The sequence below is a fragment of the Ochotona princeps genome, chromosome 29 (genome assembly GCF_030435755.1).
Source record: "Ochotona princeps isolate mOchPri1 chromosome 29, mOchPri1.hap1, whole genome shotgun sequence".
Classification (NCBI taxonomy): domain Eukaryota; kingdom Metazoa; phylum Chordata; class Mammalia; order Lagomorpha; family Ochotonidae; genus Ochotona; species Ochotona princeps.
Genome location: NC_080860.1, coordinates 20,534,813 through 20,547,523, shown reverse-complemented (window position 1 = coordinate 20,547,523; position 12,711 = coordinate 20,534,813). Strand labels below are relative to the sequence as shown.

Sequence of the window (12,711 nt, the reverse complement as noted above, 5' to 3'; positions counted from 1 at the left end):
CGGCTGCGGCTCACGTGTGTCTGTGAGATCCCCGGATGTGGATTCCCCACTGGTGTGGTGTGTGGGACAGTGGGGCAGATCCCAACCTGACCATCAGCCTCTCCCACCTGGCACCTGGCAATGGATCTTGGCTGAGGGCTACCTGTGGTTCCTGGCTGAACAGCGTTTCCCTGGCCCACGGACTTCTTGTCCAGTATGGAATTCAAGGGAATACTAGGACACGGTGCAAGAGTGAACGTAATGTTATTCACACTAAGGCCAGAAGCTCCCCCGTGAGGGAGGCCCCAGGCTGGGAAACCTTACTTCTTCTCTCTGCCCTCCTCTATGAGGTGCCGGCCCCTCACGTAGCACAGCAGGGACACAACTGCCCTGGGTCCCCTATCTATATCCACCAGCAGGGGAAGGGGTCAGTAACTGAATTCTCCCATTTTTAGTGCAGAAAGGGTCCGTGGTGAGTTATCGCCTGGGCCACAGCGCCCCTCTTCCTGTTAGGAAACAGGCACAGGGCACAACAGAAGAGCAAGACGTTATGAATTCAGTCGGAAGAAACTTACTTCGAGAAAAATCCGCAGAGGTGGCCTGAGAGGCAAGCACGCAGCAGAGAGCAAGCTGCAGCTACGACTGCGTTTACACCGCGTGAGCCAGTGAGTCGCGCACTCAGCAAGCTCTCCAGGGGCTTCCCAACCTAGAGGGGCTTCCTCTCGGTGGGCCAGGGAGCTGCAAAGGCGGCCAAGGGATGGGCTGGGGCACAAAAAGCAAGGGTTTAAGCAGGTGTGCCAACCTCTGGCCCAGTCCCAACACTGCCTGCGCCTCGTGCCCCCGGGCTCGCCAGACACCACCTCCCTTAGAGGCCTCGGCCGAGCCCAGCTCCACGCCACCAAGGCCTACCAAGCTCTGCCAATTTCCTTCTCCGTCACGACACATCCACGCTGGTTTCCTCTCTGGCCTGCGCCCCTTTCACAACACTCCCTCCTCCGGGAGTCTACTCCACCTTGCTTTCCACATTATTCCCCTTCCGCCCAGGGGTGGAAATGACCCAGAATCTGATGGAAGTCCACTCTCGGCTCTAGCCCTGCCTCGGGGGGCTCGCTCCCTGCACCCCCAGCCCTGGCTCGCAGGACCCACGTCGGGGGACCCCCGGAAGGCCTGCACGCAGCTCTGCCCCACCGGTCCGGCGGCCCACCGCAGGTCACCAACTGTGGGGGCCAGGGGCTCGTGCGGCCGCCCTCGCCGCCCCCGCCGCCCCGTTAGGCGGCCACCTCTCCAGCTGCCACGCACGGCCGCCCCCCCTCCCTCCCTGCACAGGACGCGTTAGGAAGCCTGACCGGGGGAGCGGCCGGGGTGCAGCCCCCCGCCAAGCACGACGAGGCGCACAAAGGGAGCCATCCGGGGCCGCCGGCCAAGCCCGCACCCGCTCCGCGCCCGTCCTCCTGCGGCCTCCTCAGTACCTGCCGAGGCGCGCGGCCGCTCCGGGAGCCGAGCCAGGCCGAGCGCGCCGAGCGCACGGGGGCGGCTGCAGCCGGCCCAGCAGGCCCGGGACCGCGAGGGCAGAGCAGGGGCTCGGTGAGCGGCGAGCGGTGAGCGGCGAGAGCGGGAGAAGCGGCCGCCAGCACGGGCTCCGTCGGGTGGCTCAACCTCCAGTGTCGCAGGGGCACGCGCCACATGCGCGCAAGAGCGCAGCCGCACGCACCACGCAGCTGCACGTCCTCCCGCCTGCGCACGGACACGCAGAGCTCGGAACTCTGGGAAATGGAGTCCCAGAACCGAGAACTCTGGGAAATAGAGTCCAGGCCCGGGGCCGTCCCAGAAAGCAGACCGAGGTGGGCTTCACAGCCACTCGGCAGGAGGAGGCTGAACAGAAAAAACTGACGACATTTATTTCTGTTTACTTCCGGCCACCCTTTACCCCAGCTCCTCTTCCCGCAATGAAAAAAACAATCCCAGGAGAACTAGCTGCTCTCTCCTGAACCAAAACTTTAATGCAGGACACCCAATGCTAAAAACCAACCCCAAATTCTGACTTTTTCTGAACATGTTCTTCCAGAAAAGTCGTACTTGCAGTTTTGTTCCTGGACGGCCTCTTGGGGTACCTGCCTATAACAATGAAATGTGAGAACGAACACAATACCAGAAAGCACAGATTACAATAAATTATGCAAGAACAAATCTTACATGTGTTTTGTTGCTATCTGTGGTCTTTTCACATCATTTTATATCCCCTATAATTCACCAAGCACAGAAACAAAAACAGGGAACTCGAAAGGGAAATAACACTCCTGAGTGACTATTTCATTCCACCCCGAGATGAATGCTGGAGAAGACACTGCCAGTAACTTACAAGGAGGAAACAGAGGTGGACAGGGCTTTATAATTTACCCAGGGGGGTAAGGAGAAAGGCTAGCTGAACTCTAATTCTAGTTTGAAGAGTCATTCTTTGGTGGCTCAGTTTATAAAATCTGAGATTCCTCATCTGAGAAAAAAGAAAGAGTAAGGAGGTCCGGCATTAGTGGTAGCGCACTGGGTTAAGCCAGCATGACGCGGGGCCGGCTGCAACTCCTGGGATGCAGCGACCTGCAAATGTGCCCTGAAAAGCAGCCGAGGACGGCTCAGGCCTCAGGCCTACACAGAGTTCCTGTTTTCAGCTTCACCCAGTTGTGGCCAAGGTGGCATTGTGGGGAGTGAACCAGTGGATTAAAGAGCTCTCCTTCTCCCCTCCTCTCCGAGCAGCCATCAATCAGTTTCTGACAGACTGCCTTGCCATCAGCTGCCTCAGGCCCAGAGAACTGAACATCAAGGGATTCAAGGGATTCAAGGCCGATATCCATGATGCACTTAGTAACAGTGTTGTTCAGCAGCCTGGCTAGGATGGGCACGGTAAGGCTTTTGGGAAACATTTCTGCCGGGACTAGAACCGGCGCCCATATGGGATCCCGGGGCGTTCAAGGCGAGGACTTTAGCCGCTACGCCACGCCACCGGGCCCGATCTTTATCTATTTTTAAATAAATCTTTATAAAAAAGGATAACCCAACAATCAAGTAATACTTGATCCGCTGCTGAACAGCACTGTGTACTGGTAATTTTAAACAATAACCTTATATTTTCTTCCCCCAACATCTTTTGATATTTTACCTTGCTGTTCAAAAAAAAAAACTGGTGTGGTTGCTTGAGTTTTGATCCACATATAAGTTTAGCAAACTGGAACATTACTCTTAAATAAAGAATGTGAAAAGCTTCCAGCTGTGCCGTCGGGCCCTGCTAGCGGCACACTCCCTGTGACTGGACATGACAGCAAGAGGGGTTGGTCCCTTGAAACAGTTTGTATCTCTTGCCCTCAGTGTAGACGGACAGGAAGCAGATAGAACACGTGAGTTAAAAACATAAAGAAAGAAAACTCAGTCATTTCAATGCTGACGTTTTTTGATCACTTGAACTTCTCATTTTGCCTAAATTTTTAAGTTTTTGTTGACTTGGGTTTTTTGGTTTGGTTGTGTGTGGTTTTTTTGTGTTTTTTTTTTTTAAATAAAGGAAACAAAGTCAGAGACAAAAAAAATATTGAGAGGAAGGCCCACAGTTGCTGGTTCCCACCTCTTTGTCCCCAAGGGCTGGGGTAGGGCCAGGCCAAAGCTGGGCGCCAGAGGCTCAGCCTAGGCTGGTCATGTGGGTGGCAGAAACCCAGTCACCAGACTGAGTACACTGCGGAAGCCTAGTGGACATGTTAGCAGGCAGCTGGAACTGTGAGCAGTTTCTCAGAAGATTTCTAACAGGACTACCTTGAAGACAGAGTACAATAAAAACACCACCACCAGGGTGACGTGCCAGAGAGCATGGAGGTCAGGCTAGCCAAAGCACGGCCTCTTTCTCTCTGGCCTTCAAGTACAACCAGATAAGCTGAGCCCATGTGGCTCGAGATGCAACGGAGAAAGAGGTAACAGCGAGCGTGTGGCAAGCACCCAGGCACGTTTCCACCGTGTGTCAGTCTGTGCTGGGATCTGGACCCATGGGGCAGCTCCACAGCTGTCTCCTTGAGGTCCAGTCCTGCTCCAACCCACAACCCCTGCCCTACACTCAGGCGCCTTCCATCTCTGAGGACAATGCTGTGCTACTTGCTAGCGTGACGGCTACGGGGGAATCTTCATCCTCATTCCACAGAGCAAGAAGCCGCAGCTCAGGTGCATGTCCGTGTGTGGCCACGGCTGTGAGGCTGGATAGGATGGTTCTGGGACTTTAACAGGTGAGCCTGTGTCTGCCACATGACATCAGCCCATACCTCCCAGAAGCGCACAGCTGTGCAATCATCAGGACCCCAGGGGACAGCACTGGGATCACATTAGAGACACCCCTTCCTGCGACCTGGGGCCCGGCTCTCAGTGCAGCTCCACATCCCACAGTACTGAGGGCTGTGCCTGGGGGGGGTGGGGGCTGAGGTGGGAGGAGTGTTTTCACAAGGTCTTGTTCATCATTTAACCAACTCCTTTGACCAGTGAGGAACCAGCTGGAAGCGAGAACATGCTGGCCCCAGGAGACAGATAAGCAGTGACCAAGTAGAGATGCAAAAACAAGCACAGTAAGAATGATAAAAACAATATTAATAATTGCAACAACAGCACAGTTCATGCGTGTGTGCCCAGGACCCGCTAAGCATGTCATGCACTGAGTCCCACATCTGCTCTCCAAGGGACACAGTCATTATCCCACTGGTCACACAGGAGTGTATGGAGATCAAGAACTAAACCCAGACCCTCTGGCTCTGGAGCCAGCTGCTTACATCTCGATGCCAGCATGACTGAATGATCTGCTACTGAGTGTGTGACACACAGCTGAACAAATAACTACCACAGGCCTGTTTTCAGGTAAAGAAACCGCCGTATGGAGAAATGAAAAAATGTCTCAATGTTTCCATTGCGCTGAAAAGAGACAGCCCTGGGGCTTGAACCTGGGACCTTCAGGCTCTAGCACACAGTCCCTAGTCACTCCAGGCCAGGCAGCTGGGGTTACTCCCCACCCACACTGGGTCAGAAAGCCAGGACGAGAGACCTTCCCAGCACAGCCAGTCCATGGATACTGATTCTCAAATAGCCACTTCCCTGCCCAGAGCCCATCAGGACTGTGGGCCACTGCAGCCTGTCCCCAGGGCCACTTCACAGGAGCAGCAGGATTCAGGGACCAGCACCACCTGTCATACCCTCTCTGTCCATGTCAGCATCATTCTCCACAAAGAATCTGCTTCTCCTGCCCTTGGCGAGGCAGTGGCTGCTCTGGGGGTGAGGCAGGGGACACCTGGTCAGCGGCTACTCACTCTCCTGAAAGGTGGTGGCACTTGAGACGCAAAGTACAGCATGGCTTTACTGAAGGCTTTCACACGTACCAGAAAAATAGGTCACCCCACAGAATCCACACTGTACTCACAAGGACAAAGCAAATTAAACTGCCACAAGTCCCCCTCCCCTGGGAACCACAGGGCCCGATCTGGGTCTGACTGGTCCCAGGCTCAGCTACTTGATAACTGTATGTGGGGTTCCTGTTTGACAATTCAGATGCCAGTTGGGACTGCCAGCATCTCATACTGCAGACCCTGGGACACTCAACTCCAGCCTCCTGCAAATGCAGTCCCTGTCAAACAACAGGTGATGGCTCAGGGACTCGAGGTTTTGCTGCTCACATGGAAGGCTCAGATTACTTTCCAGGCTTTGACCTGGCCCAGTCCTGGCTATGGGAGCACCTGGGCAGTGGACCAGCAGATGGGAGCCTGTGTGCACTTTCTTTCTCTTTGCCTTTCAAACAAATCAAAGTTCAAAATGCATCACAAACAACTTTCAATCTCAGGCAAATGCCTCCCTCTCTGTATCTCCATCACTGGTAAAGGCACAAGGACAGCAGCAGCAGGAGAGCCAGGTAAGGCCTTGGGCACAGATAGCATGTGACACAGGGGAGCCAGCAGGGGGCAGACATGCACGAATCATGGGCAACTGGCTAGCCTCACTCTTAGTCTCTGCACCCCAGCAGGTGCAGACTCCTCCAGACAAGTTAGCTACTGGTCACTTCAAGCATGCCTTGCATACCCAACCACACAAGCGCACAAGTCCAGAAATGGCGCATGAGATGGGATGCTTAGTACGTCCAGTCTGAGCTTGCATTTCCCATGCTTCACACTCCCTGCATGCACGGGGAGGCCCAGGCTTATGAAAACACAGCCTCAGGAAGCATGGGGCTGCATTTCTGGCCCCTTCCCTCTACACAGCTCTTCCAGATACCTTACAAGACCTGAGATTTCCCTCCCATCTCCACCTCCCGGCCTGTTCTATCACCTGCGGACCTAACATTGGCGACACAGCCAAGAAGCTGCATCTTCCTGGGGAAGCGCTCTTCCCAACTCAGAACCACAAAACACAAGGGAAAGCCTGGTCGGACCCATTCCTGACTCTGCAGTTGGCACACCTGGCACCTCCCATCCTCACTGTTCTCTCTGGAAGTGTGTGTTACACACAAGCTTGAGGACTCTTTCATTATGAAGCTCACAACCATACTTACCTCATAATCCAAGACAGACCGTGCCTAATCGGAAGCCAGGGAAGAAGGACAATCTAGAGATGGGATCATGACCAACAAGTCCCCTCTAACTTTGTAAGTCACTGCAATGCAGCAGGCCCTTGAATCCTGTCAAGCATGTAAACGTCTCTAACAGCCATCACTGCGACTTCGTGACAGGTGCCTGCTTGCTCTGCGGCTTTTTCCCTGTCTGGGGAGCCAAGCCACACGACAGTGAGAGCATCACTGCGTGCTTTCAAGCAGAGTTCTGCTTCCAGGGGTGCTCAGGCTGTGAGGCTCTGGGGAACCCCACGTGAGTGTGTTACTGGTGACACACAGGTTTCATCCTGCGTGCGATGATAGGTGTACAACACCAGTGACGCACAACACGTCATACGCTGTGTGCCCTGATATGACGTGTCTATTACCAGTGAGTAGCAGCAACTCATACTGCATACTATGATACGATGATACGACGTGTGTACCATCAGTGAACACAGCACTTCACACAGCATGCAACTACACATCAAGGAACTAACAGAGAGGACCCCAGTGCCTGTCCTGCCACTGTGAATGGTTTGAGGAATCTCTGGAAATGGTTTGATTTCTCAATTCACCTTGATAAAGTGTCACTGAGTACGGGAAGTCTTATTCCTCTGGCCTAGATAACCAGCTGCACAGTCATTCTCTCGAGTGAAACGAGACATACCAGGACATCATTCTAAATAACTTGAACTATTAAAAAGTTTGCTTGCCTCAGATCCAATGATATTACACCTGATGTTAGCCAAAAGGCCCAGAAGCAAGGGCCTTAAATCCAGTAAAGCCTAAAGTTATCCGCCTGACTCTGGTGCAAGCGACATCTTCAGCCCGAAAGTAGCATGAGCTTTATGACCCTGGAGTCCTGTCTGGGACTGTCTGAACCATGTTAGGGGATGGGGACAAGTTCCAAGGTCACAGGAGCTTGCATTTTTCCCACCCCAGGCCCCACTGCTCCTGGGTCCCAACAGCAGTGGCCTGTCCCCCACTCAGTACCTGGAGTCCTGACAGCGTGGCATGACCTTCCCCTGAGCAGGGGTCTGTCCCGCTGTCAGGTTTCCTCCTCAGCCGGTCCTTGGTGAGGATGCGCTCAACAGCGCCATCCACAGTAAGCCTTCATGAGGGATGCCTACAACCTTAGGTGAGAACATCAAGAACTTAACATTCCACAAAGAGAGTTCCTGGGTCACAGAATTCTGACACTCAACCTGAGGACATGACACCTAGCCCTGTCCCCAGCCCTGGGAGCACTCGGGAGGCAGACATGGCCTCCATTGCTCCCGAGGGCACAGGGCACCTCCCCAGTCACAAGTAAGAAAACATAGCTTCCATCCCCACAGAGAGCTGGCATCCCAGGCATGGGCGCCAACAGGCAGATGCCCACAGGCAAGGTGGCTTGGGGCACCACCTACTGGCCCCGCCCTTAGTGCAGGATGAGGCAGTTCTGTTGACTCGTCGTCCCCTGCTGCCCCCTGCTGGACGATTGCCATGAGTTTGCAAGCACCAGGAGGTGGGAAGCAGTGTTAACAGCAGAGAGGCGGGCCCGGCAGTGTGGCCTAGCAGCTAAAGGCCTCCCCTTGAACGCCCCAGGAGCCCATATGGGTGCCGGTTCTAATCCACTTCCCATCCAGCTCCCTGCTTGTGGCCTGGGAAAACAGTCGAGGACAACCCAACGCTTTGAGATCCTGCACCTGTGTGGGAGACCTGGAGGAGGTTCCTGGCTCCTGGCATCGGATCGGCACAGCACTGGACATTGCGGCTCACTTGGGGAGTGAATCATCGGATAGAAGATCCTCCTCGCTGTCTCTCCTCCTTTCTGTGTATCTGACTTTGTAATAAAAATAAACAAATCTTTTAAAAAGAAGAAAATATCAGTTCTGGTACACGCAGTGCCAGAGCCCCTGCCTTCCCATGTGCTGCCGGGGCGCACGCAGCACAACTCCCTGCTCTCCAGCCAGGGATGGTAGGACAGGCAGGCCGAGGGCTCACCGGCCCCCTTTCATCAATGCAGAATCCCTCAGAAAAGGGATTCTAACCAGGAAACTCAGCTAGGAGTTCACACTTCACCAATTCAGCCAGACTTTTCAGTTGGGACTACCTTGGACATGATTTTAACTTAGATTCAACCAAAGTAATACAATCATAATGGACCCAAACAACTTGACCAACGGAACAAGTCACCCCAGGGAGTACAGACTCGGTTCACACTGGCCACACGCTTGATGACTGACCCTGGGTCAGCACAGCCCAGTGGTGCCAGCGCTATGAAGGATTCACTTGTCCAGGGATTAAAATCCCACATGATCGGAGTTCATGATCAGAGTGATCCTGGTGACTTTTCCAACATTTCTCCCTGTACTAAAACACAAAAGACACTGAGCCCACTGCCTAACTGCACTCTCAAGTATAGATGAACATCATCTCAACCTACTGCACCAACGCCATGTCCTGCCCAAGCACAGGGCTCCTTCAGGTGGCAGACCACCTCATACACATGTTCGGCTCCCCTTCTGAAGAACACGTTTGCCACTGACTTTTTATTAACTCACCCTCTCCTGTTACTGCCGCAGTGTCCCTGCCCCATGAATGATGGTCCTAAAACCCGCACAATCCCACAAAGGTCCTGAGGTCACAGGTGGCCACTGTGGAGTCCTCACTCACCAATCTCCACAATCAGTCCCATCACTTCTACTTCTAAAACATCCATTTTCTATTTTCGGGGCATGCGCTGTGACGCAACAGTTGAAGCTGCAACCTAGAACACATCCATTCATGGCAGAGTGTCTGGTTGCATCCCAGTTACTCCATTCCAACCCTATATCACATGTCTACATGTCTGAGCCTCCTGTTGACATGTCTGAAGCTTCAGATCATGGCCCAAGCACCTGTATTCCTGCCGCTCATGTGGGGAGCCTGGATAGAATTTTTTGCTCCTGGCTCCGGCAAGTGAACCAGTGGATGAAAGATCTCTCCTCCCCTTCTCCCTTCCCAGCCACTTTCCGCCACTCTGCCTTTTAAATTTAAAAGAAAAAAACCCATAATTTAAAAAGGATTTAGCAGGGCTCGGCGGCGTGGCCTAGTGGCTGAGGTCCTCGCCTTGATCCCATGTGGCCGCTGGTTCTAATCCAGGCAGCTCCACTTCCTCTCTATCTCTCCTCCTCTCAGTATATCTGACTTTGTAATAAAAATAAAATAAATCTTAAAAAAAAAAAGGATTTAGCAGTTGACACAAGGGTTCAACAGGATAATGCTTCACTTGCAAGCACCACAATCCCATCTGGGCAACCAGTTCATGTCCCGGCTGCTCCATTTCCAATCCACCCAGCTCCCTGCCTGTGGCCTGGGAAAAGAGAAGAGGACGGCCCAAGTCTTTGGCACCCTGTTCCCCTCTGGAAGGCCTGGAAGAAGCTCCAGGCTCCTGGTTTTGGACCAATTAGTACCAGCCACTGTGATCATTTAAGGAAGTTCTGTCTCTCCTCTCTTCAAAGCTGCCTATCAAATAAAAATAAATATTTTTAAAAAGGGCTTAGATGATTAACCTTTCCAACAGGAGCTTTGGCTTTATTTCAGCACTCCTGGAAGCACACCCTGTTTGATCCAACAGAACTGCAGTCAGTATCAGGTGTGATCGTTCCTCGGCCTTTTGCTAAGATCTAGTGTCAGGTGTGAACACAGACGTCTGCGAGCCATCTGCCTAGGAGAGCACACCATTACAACGTATATCCATACAACTCTCCCACCTCGAGGAAATCATTACTTTTACTGTAGAGAGCCATATAGAACAAAAGTGAACCCTAAAACATTTTGCTTTCCAAATCACGGCAGCCACTACAATTCAAATAGAAAGTCTTAGTAGCCCTGGGTTTCTTCTCTCCTAATTCCACATTTATTAACCACATCACCAGCCACCTGATCCCCTCAGATAATCCCACTTGCAAGAAACAGTAGCAGTGAACAATCAAGCACAACCATTAGTCAGCTCCTGTAATTTTTACAATGCACCGACAGACTTGTCCCAAGGACCAACTTCATCCATCTTAAAAGTCAAACTTCTAAATTGTTAAAATAGATTGTTAAAATCAATATAATTTAAAAACTTAAAATTTACTTAAAAACTTTTTACATCTGTAAATACAATTAAATTTTATTTTAAATTTTTAAAATAAAAAACACATCACAAACACCATTCATATAATTAATTCTAAATACAAGTCTTATATTAATAGACCCCAAGTTCCAGAATACTCTTCAGGAACCATTACAGAATCCGACAGGACAAAGACACTTCCTCTCTATCTCTCCTCTCAGTATATCTGACTTTGTAATAAAAATAAAATAAATCTTTAAAAATAATAAAATAAAAAGACTTATTTATTTTTATTGAAAAGTCAGATATACAGAGAGGAGGAGAGACAGAGAGGAAGATCTTCCATCCGATGATTCACTCCCCAAATGGCTGTAACAGCCAGAGCAGAGCTGACCCGCAGTCAGGAGCCAGGAGTTTCTTCTGGGTCTCCCACGTGGGTGCAGGGTCCCTGACTGCTTTCCCAGGCCACAAGCAGGGAGCTGGGTGGGAAGTGGGGCTGCAGGGATTAGAACCGGTGTCCATATGGGATCCCAGCGTGTATAAGGCAAGGACTTAAGCCGCTAGGCCACCGCGTTTGGCCCATATTTGTTGAATTTAATCAACAAAGAGGGGAAGAGTGCACCTTCTACAGATACATACAGCCAATATGAAGGACAGCACCATCCGATCCTGGGCAAAGGTTTGTGATGGAGAGAGCAGGCAGGAGACAAAATACAAGGGAATGGAACTGTGGTGTTGATACGGCTGGGGTAAGAGAGAACGAGCCCTTGGGAGACAGGTGTGGCGATAAGAACCAGAGCGCAGCATGAAACGAAGCCTAGATCCCCAGGCCTCGTAGGATCCTGACACAACTGATCACATCCACAGCCAGTGTGTGATGGGTGACCCTGAACTAACGAACTTCCCTGTGAAGAACTGGGGTCCCCCAAACACTGCCCAGCTCTTCCCTCCCACCCCAAGAATACCGCTCTATGTCCTAAACTAGGAGTGTCCAGGTCTTTCCAAACCGCATGGTGGGTCTTTCTTCCGCTCAGTCTCACACTTCCTGGCACCATTTGCCACACACACGCACGCAAACAGCTGAAATGCAAGCAGAAGTGTTTGACATGAATCCTTCCTTCTTTCTGAGCCACAGCTGCGTCACCCACAGGAGGGGACAGACAGGAGGTAGCTGGGGACTCCCTGGAGGTGACAGCATGACACAGGGGTCTGCGGCAGCTTCTCCAGGGAGCCCTGGGGAGGGATCGTCCTCACTGACACTTCTTTCCTTCTGGTTTCCCCATAGCTCTCAGCACAAGCCCTGACATGGTCCGGGGCCCCCTCTTCTTGGGGGGCTGGAAAGCAATGTGTCCCACACAGCCACCGAGACAGTGGGCTCTGCGCATTCCTGCCTACTGGCTGCCAGTTACTCACACTGAGCAGGTGGCGGCTGAGTGAGCCCTGACGTCACTCCTCTCTCTGGGTCTGCCGGTGTGAGCACCAAAGCAAGAAGACGGAAAGATTTTCAGGCACAGGAATACAGCCTTTCCCCTCCAGGGACCGTCTCTCTGTCATCCCACGTGAGTCACAGCTCCAGGCCATGGTGACGCCAGGGGTTAAGGGAGGCGTCTCTCCCACAGCTCTCCTTGAACCATCTGGAAAGGGAAATAGAAAGTGATAAGTGGTAGGTCCCAAGAGGAGTCTTCCCACCAGGGGCCTGCATCGTGGCACAGTGGGTTAATCTACTGCTTGTAATGATGGCACCCCAAATGGGTTCCGGTTAGACTCCCAGTGCTCCACTTTCATGACAGCAGCCTGATGTGGGAGACCCACATGGAGTTCCAGGCTCCTGTCCCTCCTTCTCTCTCCCTCTAACCCTGCCTTGCTAATAAATAAAATGACCCTGCACCTACGTGGGAGACCCGAAAGAGGCTTCTGGCTCCTGTCTTTGGACCTGCTCAGTTTCAGCCACGGGGGCCACTTGAGAGTGAACCAGCAGATGGAAGATTATCTTCAGTCCTCAGGTGGAAGATAGCGAGGGGACTATTCAGTTTGATGGAGAAGGTTATGCTGTGGTCAG

At 52.3% G+C, this 12,711-nt stretch overlaps 1 protein-coding gene across 3 annotated transcripts in view; it reads right to left on the bottom strand.

Annotated features, from left to right (window-relative positions):
* LOC131478257 (zinc finger protein 260-like) overlaps positions 1–12,711 on the bottom strand; it is a 41,140-nt gene that overhangs the window by 23,254 nt on the left and 5,175 nt on the right. For 2 of the 3 annotated variants that reach the window (XM_058656701.1, XM_058656704.1), the window contains exon 1: positions 1,449–1,571. The gene's annotated coding sequence lies outside the window, so the exon portion shown is untranslated. Of the gene's footprint in view, positions 1–1,448; positions 1,572–12,065; positions 12,287–12,711 lie in introns of those variants that run through there. The other variant, XM_058656703.1, reaches the window with a different exon arrangement.